Source organism: Dendrobates tinctorius, unplaced genomic scaffold, assembly GCF_039654945.1.
Source record: "Dendrobates tinctorius isolate UK_male_01 unplaced genomic scaffold, ASM3965494v1 ptg000154l, whole genome shotgun sequence".
Taxonomy (NCBI): domain Eukaryota; kingdom Metazoa; phylum Chordata; class Amphibia; order Anura; family Dendrobatidae; genus Dendrobates; species Dendrobates tinctorius.
In genome coordinates this window covers 11,129,589-11,146,040 of record NW_027361821.1, presented here as the reverse complement: position 1 = coordinate 11,146,040, position 16,452 = coordinate 11,129,589, and positions in this window count along the sequence as shown.

The following is a 16,452-nucleotide window of genomic DNA, read 5'->3' as shown; positions in this document are numbered from 1 at the left end:
TCGTGTGCATTCCTCAAAACACTGAAGGACTTTACAGAGGTCTTTCAGCTTTGACCACTGCACACCCGACAACTCCATGTCTGCCCTCAAAGTGCCTGGCTGTGTATCCTCCCACAAATGCAATACAGCCTGCCTTTGTTCACACAGCCTCTCAACCATGTGCAGGGTGGAGTTCCACCTTGTTGCAACATCGATAATTAGGCGGTGCTTGGGAAGTTGGAGCAATTGCTGCAGCTTCTGCATACAACTGGAGTGTACGGGCGACCGGCGTAAGTGCGAGCACAGTCTTCGGACCTCCTGGAGCAGGCCTGTTAACTCCGGATAATTATTGAGGAAGCACTGCACCACCAGGTTCAAGGTGTGAGCCAGGCAAGGTATGTGTCGGAGTTTTTAAAGGGCTATGGCTGCCACAAAATTCCGGCCGTTATCACAAACTACCTTGCCTGTCTCAAAATGTAGACTGCCCAGCCATGACTCAGTTTGTCACTGCAAGTAGTTGGCCAGTACCACCGCGGTGTGTCTGTTGTCTCCCAAACACAGCCTGCTGACACTTACCACTAGCTGTTCAATAGTGGGACACCGAGTGTGCAACACTGGCAACTGCGAATGGAGTGCTTGTGCGACTGCGCTCTGTGGATGAGCTTTCGCTTCTGGAGGAGGAGGAGGAGGCGGGTCGAACGCCTACATCCAACTTTTTCCTATACTGTGGGCTAGGCAGCACTGTCCCACCGCCGCTGTCCCCTGTGGACCCTCCATCCACCACATTAACACAGTGCGCAGTGATGGACACGAAACGGCCCTGGCCATGCCTACTGGACCATGCATCTGTTGTGAGGTGCACCTTTCCACTCACTGATTGCTTGAGTGCATGGACAATGCGGTCTTTCACATGAAGGTGGAGGGCTGGGATGGCTTTGCAAGAAAAGAAGTGCCGACTGGGTAGGTCATAGCGTGGTACTGTGTAGGCCATGAGTTCGCAGAAAGCTTCGCTTTCAACCAACTGGTAGGGTATCATCTCTAACGAGATTAGTTTGGCAATGTGGGCGTTCAAACCCAGTGTACACGGATGAGAGGATGACTACTTTCTTGTCCTACTCATAGTCTGGTAGGGTGAGCTGGACTTGAGAGCTGCATATGGTGGAACTAGCAGTGGACATGGCGGACTGAGAGAGGGTTGATGATGGTGATGGAGTTGGTGTTCTTTCTGATGGCCTAGATTCAGTCTTTCATAGCAATAACATTGTGATTCCCTGACTGCTTTTGCCTTGCAACGACACCTCAACATTTGCTACTGGTGGTGTGCTAACCGGTGGGCTTACAGTGAGGGAAACGATGTAGCGTTGCTGACTACCTTCATTGGGAGCAGTTGCACATGTGGTACGTGAGGTTTGGTAGTCTGTCCACGCTTGCAAGTGCATGGTGCTTAAATGTCTAAGCATGCAACTGGTATTCAAATTTCTCAGATTTTTCCCTCGGCTAAAGGTCTTTGCACACATCTTACAGATAACCTTTGCCTGATCAATAGGATTTTGTTCAAAAAAGTGCCACACTGCACTCTTCCTACTATAGTAACATAGTAACATAGTAACATGTAAGGTGGTATAGTATGCGGGAAGGGGCACCTGAGTTTCATCAGGGTCAGATTCTGGCTCAGTACACTGCAAGGACAATGTAGTGCTCTGAGTGAATGTACCAGTGGATAAATCTAGCAGTGGCTGTGCATCAGTGAACTCCATGTCAGATTCTTCTTGGACTGGGTAATTCACGATTTGACTTGATAACCCAGGCATGGTAAGTGAAAAGAGCTCCATGGAGTAATCTGTAGTGTGGCCTGCCGCATCCTTTACTTTCGGTAGGGGTGAAGGACACAAGGAAAGGTGTGGTTCCTGACCATGAGCCTCCAATGATGACTCAGTGCTTTTATTTTTTGAAAGTTCAGAAGAGGAGGTGATAGAGCTGGAGGCTGTGTCAGCAATGTAAGCCAAAACTTGTTCTTGAAGCTCTGGCTTTAAAAGCGGTTTACCTACTCCCAGAAAAGGGAGACTTCGAGGCCTTGTGGAGCTAGATGATGACGCAGGCTCAACACCTCCTGCATTAGGTGCTATTGTACTTTTGCCAGCAGATCCACCACCACCAACACCATCATTACCAGCTGGCAACCCACGCCCACTTCCACAGCCTCTTCCAACACACTTCCTCATTTTTGGGAAAATGTACCCAAAATACCACCAGCAATATGGTACTGTAAAACAAGGTACAAGGTGTATATAGTATTGGGGAGAATTTGAATCTCCCTACAGACTTGAGGACACTGAACTAATATCTCAGGCCCAGTGTAGATTACACCTCAATATAACAGGCTGAAATTGGATGGTGAATAAAATGTCTATATAGGAATTGGGTGAATTTGAATCTCCCTACAGACTTGAGGACACTGAACTAATAATATCTCAGGCCCAGTGTAGATTACACCTCAATATAACAGGCTGAAATTGGATGGTGTATAAAATGTCTATATAGGGCTGGGGAGAATTTTAATCTCCCTACAGACTTGAGGACACTGAACTAATATCTCAGGCCCAGTGTAGATTACACCTCAATATAACAGGCTGAAATTGGATGGTGTATAAAATGTCTATATAGGACTGGGGAGAATTTGAATCTCCCTACAGACTTGAGGACACTGAACTTTTATCTCAGGCCCAGTGTAGATTACACCTCAATATAACAGGCTGAAATTGGATGGTGTATAAAATGTCTATATAGGACTGGGGAGAATTTGAATCTCCCTACAGACTTGAGGACACTTAACTAATATCTCAGGCCCAGTGTAGATTACACCTCAATATAACAGGCTGGAATTGGATGGTGTATAAAATGTCTATATAGGACTTGGCAGAATTTGAATCTCCCTACAGACTTGAGGACACTGAACTATTATCTCAGGCCCAGTGTAGATGACACCTCAATATAACAGGCTGAAATTGGATGGTGTATAAAATGTCTATATAGGACTGGGGAGAATTTGAATCTCCCTACAGACTTGAGGACACTGAACTACTATCTCAGACCCAGTGTAGATTACACCTCAATATAACAGGCTGAAATTGGATGGTATATAAAATGTCTATATAGGACTGTGGAGAATTTGAATCTCCCTAGAGATTTTATCAAGTTGACAATGATGCTCTCAGTCCCAAGTATGGCAGCAGGCAACCTAATAAGCATGACTGCTGCACACAAAAGTGTGGAAAAATGAACGCTTGGTAACTTGGCAAAAAAGAGGATGAAAAGTATTTTTGCTTTTAAAAAAGCAGTTTGCACAGCAGTGTGAAAACAGTAATGCAGCTATCAGGTAGCCTTATAAGGCAGCCTAATAACCAACAGAGCTGATGCACCAAAATATAGCCTCCCCTTGCACTGCGCACTAACTGGTGTGTTGTACAGCCAAAATCGCTAGCAGCAGAAGCAGTTTTTTGTATCTTCTTCCCTGCCTAATGCTCTCCCTACAGAATCAGCAGCAGCAGCTCTCCCTATTCTGAGATCAGCAGAAGTAAGATGGCGGTCGGTATGCACGCCCTTTTATAGCCCCTTTTACGCCACACAAAGCAAGCCAATCACTTGCATGCCCTTCTAAAAGATGGTGGTGACCGCTGCCTATGTCATCACGTTGCCCACAGTGTGCGTCCTCCATCATTGGATGAAAAAGGGCGCTGAAGCATCATTTGAAACGCGACTTTGGCGCCATGGTCGCCAACCTCGTGGTCGACCTCACGCTATGGTCAGGTTTCGTTTCATGAAACCTGACTTTTGCGAATGTCGGCGACTTTTGAAATTGACGACCCGTTTCGCTCAACTCTAGTGATGAGTGAATGTGTTCTGATATCGCTTTATCCAAGCATCTGTGAGTGCTCAAATATTATGTTTGAGTCTCTGTGGCTGCAAAATTTGCAGCTGTTAGACAGTCTCAACATGTGGAAATTCCTTAACAAAAAGGCAATTCCCGCATGTGTTAAGGCTGTCTATCATCAGCAACTCATGCAGCCGGCAGGGATAAAAACATAATATATGAGCACTCCTACTGTAGATGCTCGGAAAACACCAGAGCATGTTCAGATAATACGTTATATGAGCACGTTTGCTCATCACTAGTGTTGAGCATTCTGATACTGCAAATATTGCGGTATCGGAATCCCGATACTGAGTTCCGATACTTTTTGCATATCGAATACCGGAATCGGAAGTTCCCATAATGCTATGAGCCAGTTTGATTTGATTCAGCCAATGAGGAATCCTAAGAAGTGTGGGCACATCCTGTTAGGCATGTAGGCATGTTAACTAATGGCATGGCTGAGATTGACTGCTGAAATGATGTCATGATGCACTATAAAAGCCGCCGCCATTTTGGGTTCACTCTGCTGTGAATTCAATTAGGGACAGGACGCTGTTGTTTTGACTCTGAGGGACAGTTAGAGATAGCGATTTGCTATATTGTGCTTTACCCAGGCTACTTTAGCAACCGCTGTGTCAAGCTTTCTTTTGCCTTGCAGCGCTGTTCACAGCTGTCTGAAAGGTCTGTGTGTGTGAGTGCAGCTCACGCTGTAGTGTGTTCTTCAGCCACCTCTGGTTGTAGTCCGCTCAGCGTGCGTCACTGCCTCATACATAGTCCTTTTTTTGTTTTATTGCTGCTCGTTTTTCCTGATTTCTCCTATTATTGTGCTTCCATCCTTATCTATCTACATTGGTTGCAAACACTACATAGGAGTAGATAGCGAAGCCTTTCTGCAGCCTTTCAGTGCTAGTGCACAGTTCTCTGCACTGTTCACGGCTGTCTGTGAGGTCTCTGTGTGTGAGTGCAGCTCACGCTGTAGTGTGTTCTTCAGCCACCTCTGGTTGTAGTCCGCTCAGCGTGCGTCACTGCCTCATACATTGTTCTTTTTTGCTGTAGTGCTGCTTATTTTTCCTGAATTTCTCCTATTAGTGTGCTTCCATCCGTATCCAGCTAGATTGTTTGCAAACACTATATATGAGTAGATAGAGGAGCCTTTCTGCTGGCTTGTGCCCTGCAGCCCCAGCCAGATTAGTATTAGCCTATTTTTTGGAGCCTCATCTATTGCATTGTAGGCCACCTTCCTGCATTGTAATAGCTACAAAAAGCTTGTGATACTATTGCTTTTACATCTTTGGTCACATCCTTTTTTTTGTGAAAAAAAACACGTAAATAAAGTTCACCAAACACTCCATTTTACAGTTGTGCGGGCCACATTAGCTCATATTAAAGTGTAGTCCACACTTTATAAAATTAGTCTTTCTTATACCTGTTAGCAGCTGTTCAGGAATAAGCACACTAAGCCCTTAGTACTTTTCTACCTATCTTTATCAGTCTACCAAGATTAAGAAGGCAGGGAGTAAGGCACGTGATCGGGAGAGGACGTGGGGATTCTGTGCCTGCTGTGGGCACCAGTAACTCAGCATCCCCCAGTTTTACCAGAGAACAGTCCTTTATGCGCAGCTTTGTAGGAGCTCGCCGTACCCCACTGCTGCGGGAGGAAGAAATTGAAGCCGTTGTCGGATGGATGGCAGCTAATGCATCGACTTCAATTACTTCCACATCCTCTCAGGTCCAGAGCACTTGACAGCAACCATCTGTCTCTTCACCACCTGCCAAATTGCCCAGGCAGTCAGAGAGCCCTGGACAGGAGCCATCTCTACTTCTGTTCTCTGAATCTCTTGGCTTGGAAAGAGGGGGCCAGCCAAGCAGCATTCCAGAATGTGAAGAAGAGGGAGTATGCAGTAATGCGCAACTGCTTTGTGTCTCTGAATCTGAAGAGGCGGGTGGGCCAGTGCCTATGGTCAGCACACCTCAGTACGCATCTGATGATGAGACCCAGGTGCCACTTTCTGGTGCGTACTGTGCTGGTGAGACCACCCAGGAGAAGCAGGTGTTTGAAAAGGGTAGTGTAGATGATGAGGTCCTTGACCCATCATGGCGTGAGGAACAGGAAGGTGGTTGGAGCAGCTCTGAGGAAGAGATTCCCCGAATGGCCAAAACTGGAGGGAGAGGGAGGGGGCAGACTTGGTTGCCTGTAGCCTCCACTTCGGCACCTATTAGGAGCATTCCTCTTCCAAAACCCAAAACGGGCGCTCCCAGGACTTGCAGTGCGTGATCCTTTTTAGACACAGTTGCAGGTGATATTTGCTTTCTCAAATGCAAGCTGTGTAATCAGAAAGTCAAAAGATTGAAAAGTGTCAGCAACCTCAATACCACAAACATGTGGAAACATGTGCGGACCAAGCATGTGGTGGAGTTACAAAGACACACTGAAGACGTAGGCCAACCTACAGCACCACCTACCACCTCTTCAGCTCGTGTTTTAGCCTCTTCCTCCAGCTCACACACAGCTGGTTCGGCTTCCTCACAGGATCGCCATAGAAGAACCTCTGGCACTGTTGTACAGAGACTCAGTGTAATTCCACCCACAGCACCACGTTCCCTGTCATCCTCACACTCCCAGGCCACTCTACAGCCATCGGTAGCACAGGCATGGGAGAAAAGGTGGCCATACTCGGCAAACCATCCCCGAGCACAGGCTCTGAATACTGGCATTGCAAAACTACTGTCCTTTGAAATGCCCTCATTCAGGCTGGTGGAGACTGACACCTTCCGTAACTTCATGGCATTGGCAGTCCCACAATACAACGTGCCCAGCTGCTTTTATTTCAGCAAGCAAGCCATCCCTGCCCTGCAAAAGCATGTGGAGGGAAAAATTAAACATGCGCTACTAAACGCCATCAGTAGCAAGGTCGACCTGACCATCGATGCGTGGACCAGTAACCATGGACAGGGACGATACCTTTCCCTCACTGCCCATTGGGTAAATGTTGTGGAGCCAGTTACAGATCTTGAGAGTGGCGCTGTTCGTGTTCTGCCAACTCCAAGGATTGCAGGAATCCAGTCTGTACACATTGACTCCTCCTCATTCTCCAGTTCCTCTGAATCAGCGCTGCAGGAGCCGTCACGGTGTACCTCCACATTCACCCGTGAACGCTTACCTGTTACGACCGATATGATCACAGCCGTGGCCAAATGTCAACAGGCCGTACTGAAATTAATTTCTTTGGGGAATCGAAGCCACACAGCGCAGGAGCTCTGGAATACCATGAAGCAGGAGAGCGACATGTGGTTTGTGCCAGCGAATCTCCAGCCAGGCTTGATAGTGTGTGACAATGGCCGAAATCTGGTGGTAGCTCTGGGCCTAGCCAACCTCACTCACATCCCATGTCTGGCACATGTGCTCAACTTGGTCGTGCAGAGTTTTTTGGGGGACTATCCGGATCTTGATGCACTGCTGCACAAGGTCCATATAGAGTGCGCTCACTTGAGGCATTCCAGCATGGCAAGATCACGCATTGCAGCTCTGCAGCACCGATTCCGCTTTCCGGAACATCGCATCATATGTGACCTACCCACCAGGTGGAATTCAATGTTACATATGTTGGAGCGGTTGTGTGAGCAGCAGGCAGCAGCAATGGAGTACCAGCTGCATCAGGTGCAAACAAGTCGCACTGCGCGCCGTTCACACTTCACCACCACTGAGTGGGCCTCTATGAAGGACATCTGCCACGTTTTGCGTGCCTTCAATGATTCCACGCGGATGGCGAGTGCAGATGATGTACTAGTCAGCATGAATGTCCACCTTATCTGCCTGCTTCAAAAAAACACTGCAAGCACTAAGGGAGGAGGTTTTGGAAGAGGTGGAGGATGAGGAGTCACAAATGCCATCTGCTTCTGGACAGTCTGCGCAATGTGGTTCCTCACAAAGGCCTAGGCAGGGGACACTTTGTGAGGAGGATGAGGAGGAGTCAATGGAGGAGGAAGACATCTCTCCAGAGGAGGGAGGTACACAATGCTTTAGTAGTCAGTATGTAGAGCAAGGGTGGGGTGAGGCAGAGCAGGCAGAGATGACACCTCAAGCAGGGGACAGCGCTTCTTGGTCAGTTGGGAGTCTGCAGCACATGGTTGATTTCATGCTGCAGTGCCTGAGAACACCGTTGAACCGGGAGCGTAAAATGTTGGAGTACCAAGACACACTGGTGCATTCCATCGTGTTCTCCATTCCACCCGAGAGCAGTGCTGCTAGTGCTTTGCAAAGCAGCTCTGTGTGTTGAGGCAGTGGAGGAAGCTCTGCACAAAGAGGGAGCAGAAGCAATGCCTCAGCACAAGGCAAGACCAGTATGGCCCAAATGTGGCAAAGTTTTGTGTCCCCTCCACAAATGTCTACACCATCACAGACGACTCCAGTCAGCAGGAGGCAACGTTTCCGTCAGATGATGACAGACTACATGTCTTGCCATCTCAATGTACTCCCAGATGGCTCTTCCCCCTTCATGTTTTGGGTCTCTAAGCTGGATACATGGCCAGAGCTTAGCCAGTATGAATTGGAGGTGCTGGCTTGTCCTGCTGCTAGTGTATTATCGGAAAGCGTCTTTAGTGCTGCAGGTGGTGTACTAACAGACCGTGGCATGCGACTATCCTCCAATAACATTGACCAGCTTACTTTTCTGAAAATGAACAAGGCCTGGATCTCGCCGGAATTTGTCAGTCCTCTTCCAGATGAAAATAATTGGTTGGCAGCAGTATCCAGGTCTCCTGTTGTGTTCATGTTTCTACCACCTGAACTGATTGACCCTGGGCTCCAACACCGCCAGTCGCTGCTCAGAAGTGCAATATGCACAGAGAAAAACACTAGCTTCTGTGTTAGTGGGGTTCAGTAATGCCAGCTGCTCCCCTGCTGTGTGTCCGGCAATGTCACCTGCTCCCTCCACATTCACACTACATCAGATACTAAACTTACTCCAATTAGGCCTCAGCCTACACCCTGATTGACCCTGGGCTCCAACAACGCCAGTTGCTGCTCAGAAGTGCTGTCTGCACAGAGAAAAACACTAGCTCCTGTGCTAGTGGGGATCAGTAACGCCAGCTGCTCCCCTGCTGTGTGTCCAGCAATGTCACCTGCTCCCTCCACAGTCACACTACATCAGATATTAAACTTGCTCCAATTAGGCCTCAGCCTACACACTGATTGACCCTGGGCTCCAACACTGCCAGTTGCTGCTCAGAAGTGCTGTCTGCACAGAGAAAAACACTAGCTCCTGTGTTATTGGGGTTCAGTAATGCCAGCTACTCCCCTACTGTGTGTCCAGCAATGTCTCCTGCTCCCTCCACATTCACACAACATTAGATATTAAACTTGCTACAATTAGGCCTCAACCTACACCCTGATTGACCCTGGGCTCCAACAACGCCAGTTGCTGCTCAGAAGTGCTGTCTGCACAGAGAAAAACACTAGCTCCTGTGCTAGTGGGGATCAGTAACGCCAGCTGCTCCCCTGCTGTGTGTCCAGCAATGTCACCTGCTCCCTCCACAGTCACACTACATCAGATATTAAACTTGCTCCAATTAGGCCTCAGCCTACACACTGATTGACCCTGGGCTCCAACACTGCCAGTTGCTGCTCAGAAGTGCTGTCTGCACAGAGAAAAACACTAGCTCCTGTGTTATTGGGGTTCAGTAATGCCAGCTACTCCCCTACTGTGTGTCCAGCAATGTCTCCTGCTCCCTCCACATTCACACAACATTAGATATTAAACTTGCTACAATTAGGCCTCAACCTACACTGTGATTGACTCTGGGCTCCAACACTGCCAGTTGCTGCTCAGAAGTGCCGTCTGTACAGAGAAAAACACTAGCTCCTGTGTTATTGGGTTTCAGTAACGCCAGCTGCTCCCCTGCTGTGTGTCCGGCAATGTCTCCTGCTCCCTCCACATTCTCACAACATCAGATGTTAAACTTGCTCCCATTAGGCCTCAGCCTATACCCTGATTGACCCTGGGCTCCAACACCGCCAGTTGCTGCTCAGAAGTGCCGTCTGCACAGTCAACACTTGCTCCTGTGTTATTGGGGTTCAGTAGCGTCAGCTGATCCCCTGCTGTGTGTCCGGCAATTTCTCCTGCTCTGTCCACATTCCCACTACTAGTAGTGGGAATGTGGACAGAGCAGGAGAAATTGCCGGACACACAGCAGGGGATTAGCTGATGGTACTGAACCCCAATAACACAGGAGCAAGTGTTGACTGTGCAGACGGCACTTCTGAGCAGCAACTGATGGTGTTGGAGAACAGGGTAAATACTAGAAACAGAGTGGAGCCAGAGGCCTAATTGGAGCAAGTTTAAAATCAGTAGTAGTCTAAAACAGATATTAATCTTGATCCAATTAGGCATCTGGCTCCACTTTGTTTGTAGTATTAACCCTGGGCTGCAACATTGCCAGTTGCTGCTCAGAAGTGCCGTCTGCACAGTCAACATATGCTCCAATGTTATTGGGGTTCAGTAACTTCAGCTGATCCCCTGCTGTGTGTCCGGCAATTTCTCCTGCTCTGTCCACACTCACTCAACTACAGATTTTAAACTTGCTCCAATTAAGCCTCTGCCTCCACTCTGTTTGTACTATTGACCCTGGGATCCAACACCACCAGTTGCTGCTCGGAAGTGCCGTCTGCACAGTCAACATATGCTCCAGTGTTATTGGGGTTCAGTAATGTCAGCTGATCCCCAGCTGTGTGTCCGGCAATTTCTCCTGCTCTGTCCACACTCACTCAACTACTGATTTTAAACTTGCTCCAATTAGGCCTCTGCCGCCACTCTGTTTGTACTATTGACCCTGGGCTCCAACACTGCCAGTTGCTGTTCAGAAGTGCTGTCTGCACAATCAACATATGCTCCAGTGTTATTGGGGTTCAGTAATGTCAGCTGATCCCCAGCTGTGTGTCCGGCAATTTCTCCTGCTCTATCCACACTCACACAGCTACAGATGTTAAACTTGCTCCAATTAGGCCTCTGCCTCCACTCTGTTTGCATTATTGACCCTGGGTTCCAGCACCACCAGCTGGTTCTCGACAGTGCCTTTGGCCTCTGGCTCGCGGCCTTGCAACTTTGTTTTTCATGGGTACCTGCTGCTACCCATCTGGGTTCCAGTACTGTCAGTTGGTTCTCAGCAGTGCCTTTGGCTCAGGTGCCTCCTTTTCGGTATCCGAGTTCCATCAACATCTGCTGGTCCTTGGTAGTGCTTTCTAGCACAGGTACCTCCTGCTTAGCAATCGGGTTCCAGTACCATCAGCTGGTCCTTGGTAGTGCCATTGGCTCTTGTTCCTTCTGCTACCCATCCGGGTTCCAGTACCGTCAGCTGGTTCTCGGCAGTTCCTCAGCCTTCTTGTACCTTCTGCTACATTTCCAAGTTCAAGCTTTTAGAAATGGTTTTTGGTAATCACTCTGGATCTCCCTGATGACGACCCTGAAGACCACCCCGAAGAAGACGACGATCCCGAAGACGATGACCCTGAAGACGGCGACCCTGAAGACCTCCCCGAAGAAGACCAAAAAGATGACCCTGAGGAAGATGACCAAGAGGACAAAGAACATGAAGACAACCACCAAGATACAGAACAACAAGAGACAGAAGACCAAGAAGCAGAAGAACAAACAGCAGAAGAACATTAAGCATAAGACTAAAAATCAGAGCAAAAGATATTATCTAAATTATAAGCAGAAGAAAACTAAGCAGTGTATGGGGATGAGTCCATTCCTCCTCATTGTGCCCCTGGAAAATGTCTGCTGCTGCAGGTCAAACTGAACGCCGACAAATCCTGTTGTAAATCATTTGTGACAGGCAGAACATAAGGTGTAATCTTCAAATTTTATAGATAACAACTACAGAAATGCATGTCACAAATAAGAATATGATGAAGAAGAAGAATAGGAAGAAGATGAAGAAGTAGAATATGAAGAAGAATAATAATTGAATAAGACGAATATGAAGAATGTAAAAAAAAGAATAATAGGAAGAAGGTGAAGAAGAAGATGAATAAGGTGAAGAAGAAGCTGATGAAAAAGATGCTGCTGCTGCTGAGGATGATGGAGAAAGTGTGGGAGAAGTAAAAAAGAAGGTGAAGAGCATGGAAGTAGTGAAACATACATATCTGACAAAATATAACAAAGATTAACATAGTCAATATCTTTGTAACTCCGAATGTCTTAAAAAAAAAAATTATTCCTGCTATTCTATTTGATTGGGCTAAACCTCTATGCCTTTAATGTCTCCTCCACCTCCCCCAATACATTCTACCTTATTCTTAGTTGTTTTCCTTCACGTAGAATTAACCTACAAGGAAAGGAAGGGGTTTTTTTAATTCTGATATTTCTGTCCCATTGACTTGCATTGGTTTCCGGTATCGGAATCGGCGATATCCGATACTTTTTGGGTATCGGTCCGATCCAATCCGATCCGATATTTCCCAATATCAGAAGGTATCGCTCAACATTACTCATCACTAGTTATTTCAAGTTTAAAATGTTTACTTTATTTTTTAGTCTTGTTGGGGGACTTGAACCTGGAGCTGTCTGATCCCTTGTTATGTGCATGACAGCGTGGCAAACACCACTTCTAATTGGCGGTAAAATCCTCACAGCTGGTCAGGCAGCCATGGTTACCACACTGTCAAATTAGATCTAGTCATTGGTGTTGGCTAATGGTCCCATCAGCCAATGCCTGCTGCCACTAATAACAGTGAGAGCAGGATCTGCTGATGGAAAAATTCATTAGCCAGCACCTGCTCTGCAAATAAATAATTAAAAAAAAACCAAGTGGATTCCCCTGTATGTGTGAAGACCAACCAGGCAACCTCAAACCTGAGGGCTGCAACTTTCATCTGTCAGTTTCAACTTCAGCGCTTGGCTACACACACGACGATACTGGTTGAATCTGCTTTGCTTTCCAGTTAGCTGTGCAAATTTCCATCGTTCTGTTGTTACAAGGGTTAAACCCTCGTGCTTGTCTCCTAAAGCTTTCCATTTTGAGCTATCTCAGCTGTTCTGTTTCTTCCACTCCCCTATGGTATAAGTACTTACCACTTAGCTTGAGTAGTTGCCAGTGATATCTTTCTGTATACAGTGATCTTAAATTATACCAGCACAGAAATCACAGAAAGTAATACCAAATGTACTTAGTGTACTTGCCAATAGACACATATTGATGCTTTTTCGGAACACCGGGCAACAATATTGCTGTTTATATGTCATGAACTTCAGAAATCAAGCAAATCTGGAGCAAAATGTACACTTCAAAACCCTGAAAACTCCTTTTAAATACTATAGATGTTTTTCTGTTTTTCAACTCCATCCCGTCAGTCAGAGGAAAAAAGAAAAGTACTAAGAGAATTTGAAGCATTCGATATATGAGGAAGAGCAGAAAAAAACAAAGCTGTTTGAAATGAAGGTTCCCTGAAATCACCTCTTCAACCTCTGCCAGATCCTATGGCAAGAGTTTAATCATCTCCTCTAGTCCTGTCCTGACATTTCGTAGCACCTTGATTACTGTGGAGAGCTGCTGTTCATAACATACACTTGTATGTCATGGCATTTATTTAACCATGCAGGGTGCAGACTTCTATTTGGATAGGACAGCATTTCCTATTCCATCCCAAGAAATAAAAAATCGGTTCTTCTTCAAGGTCTTATTCAGATGTCTGTCTATCACATCCATGTTCTACTTGTGAGACATGTCCGTTTATTATCAGAGTCACAGATCAAACTCAACCACTCAAGTCTATGAAAAATTCAGGCAGCACAGAACTGGCATTTTAGTTGCCCTTTGTGCCGTCTGGTTTTCACTGATAGTTTCGTAAGGGAAGCTAGAAAATCTTTAGATTTTTTTTAACATAACGGAAAAGCCGATGAAACATTGATGGTAAAAAGTGACTTTTATCCAAAAACTTATAAAAACTTGGTCTAAAACACAGATGAACATTGGTCAGTTTTATAGTTTACAGTAGGACAACAACCAAAGTGAGACTAGCTCACAATTACATTACAACATTAGTATGGATATTCACTGAAACACAATTAGTATACCTACTCAAAATTAGTGAGTAAACCAAAAAAAAAAAGTATGTATATAAAATATAACATTTTATTAGATCATAATATTAAAATATAGAAGATATAAAAAGGGAGGATCAAATATCTAAATATACAGAGACCACAGTACAAAGGTTTTGGTAATGGGTACGCTGACTAAATAACATGACAAAACATATTAAAATCCCATATAAATAGCCTATTGAATAAATATAAATAAGTATAGCAAACATACACATCTGAAAAAAGGCATAGAAAAAGGGGGGGGAATATAAGAAGATAATATATACCAATAGTCAGTACCCCATGGCTCCTGTGACTCCAACCTACGTTTGGCCTTGTAGCTTTTTTAAGGTGTAATTTTTTATGTTTTAAAGTGTTTATTATTTTATGTTACTTGCATCCACATTGACTATTTCATTTGTTAACCATAAGAAAGGGACATAAAACATTTGGAGACAAAGGCAACGATACATCAAGACCAGCATTGTTTACGCCGAAATTGATGAGAGGGATTCTTGGATTCAAAAACTTCTGACTCACTAAGAGGTGCATGCCTCATAATGAGTAAATCACATCAGTAAAATGGCATGCTCATGGCCACAAATCTTACTCCGTTAAGGGAGTGGAGTACGATTTATGGCGTAATATATACCATGGCTCATTATGAATTAGACTTACTGTTCCCCAGATATACCCCTCTGCCATCCCAACTCCTGTGATTTTGAGGCAGTGGTCCAAAAAGTCATAGAATGTTTATGCAACTTTTCAAAGCGATTTACTCCAGAATTGATCATTCACAGTCAAAAATGTGTTTTCTTACAGGCTTGTTCTGGGTAAGGCATTTTGCCTTATCTTCACAACAAGAAACTCTGCGCAATGATGTCCCTTTCCTGTTATACTATCATGTGACAGGAAGGTAAAATTAATTAATTAACCTATTAGCAAACCGTTGAGTACCAGCTGCCATTAAAACCTACACAACATCTGACATATGTGTGTGGCACAATTCAGGAATGGGTGTATGAGGTGGACAGAGCTAGCAGATAATGGCTGTGACACCCAACTAGAACCTGCCTCCAATAGCCATGGATGGAGCAGAGAGATCCATCTGCGACTGGTAACCTGTTACATAAAATATATATAGGTGAGCACCACAAGGAATATAAAAGGATCAAGCCAATGCATACAGTACAAACAGTGACAAAAAATAAAGAAGGGTTGTGCTGCCAGCCAAAAGAGCAAATAATGCGTATCCCTTATGGGTCCCTGAGGAAGACACTTGATATCAAGATTCTTATGGCTGCTTGGCTCTACCTTTTCTTCAAGAATATGAACCTTATTTGGTCACTGGATGTTAACAAGGCTCATAGCTCATATGGATTGGCTCACTAATGTGTTTAGATGCCTAGATATTTCTTGTTGATATACTTTGTATACACTATGGGCATTGTCTTATAAACAATGCAGTTTATTATTTGTTCTTTTGGCTGTCAGCACACCAGCAATGGAAATATTTTTCCTTGGCTTATACTAATGAGCACTATAGATTACTATTCTTTTGTCTATTTTTATGCCTCATTTTTTTTATTATCTTTAACATTCCTTTGTGTATTGTGACTAATTTGGGAAAGCCTACTTTTTAAATATTTTTAACAATTTTGTAGATGTTTTGTCTGTGTTCTTGTTCATATACATTTTGAATATTTACATAAATATTTGAAAAAATGATCCTTTTTGTGCCTACCCCTTCATCTTTTTTTTTTTTTTGCCACTAGCAACCTGTTAAATGACACTGTCAATCTCAGAAAGCAGCATTGACACGTTGGCATGGGGAAAATGGGTATTGGTCCAATAGGAAGGATTTATGGAAGAGAGCATGATGTGACAGAGGAGGTAGAACTGCAAAAGGAGAAAGGAGATAGGGCTCAATGTATGGTTTGTGCATGAGTATAAGGTTAGAGAAGTGCAAGAGCCAAACAGGATACACAGATTAGATATTAGAAAAAACTTTTTGACAGAGTGATCAATGAGTGGTGAGTTCTCCTTCAATGGAAGTCTTCAAACAGAGGCTGGACAGACATCTGACTGGGATGATTTAGCGAATCCTGCTTTGAGCAGGGGGTTGGACCAGATGGCCCAGGAGGTCCCTTCCAACTCTACGATTCTATGATTCTATGAGCTAGGGGAAAAATGGATCTAGAGGTGGGTAAAGGAAAAATGGGTTTAGAGAAGGGAAGAAGTTGCTACGAAAGATGAACAGAGAAAGAGAAAAAATGAGTTTCAGAAAGAAAATGATATTGCGAGATAAGGAAAGGTGAATAGAGAATGAGAAAAATAGAATAGGGAAAAAGGGAGCTAGGGAACCATGGGTAGAGAGGGAAAATAGAGCCAGAGAAAGATGGGTGTATAGTGGAAAAGGGAGCAAGAAAAGTTGTGCACAGAAAGAAAAAAGGTGTCAGGATTCCTGTTGTCCTTCTG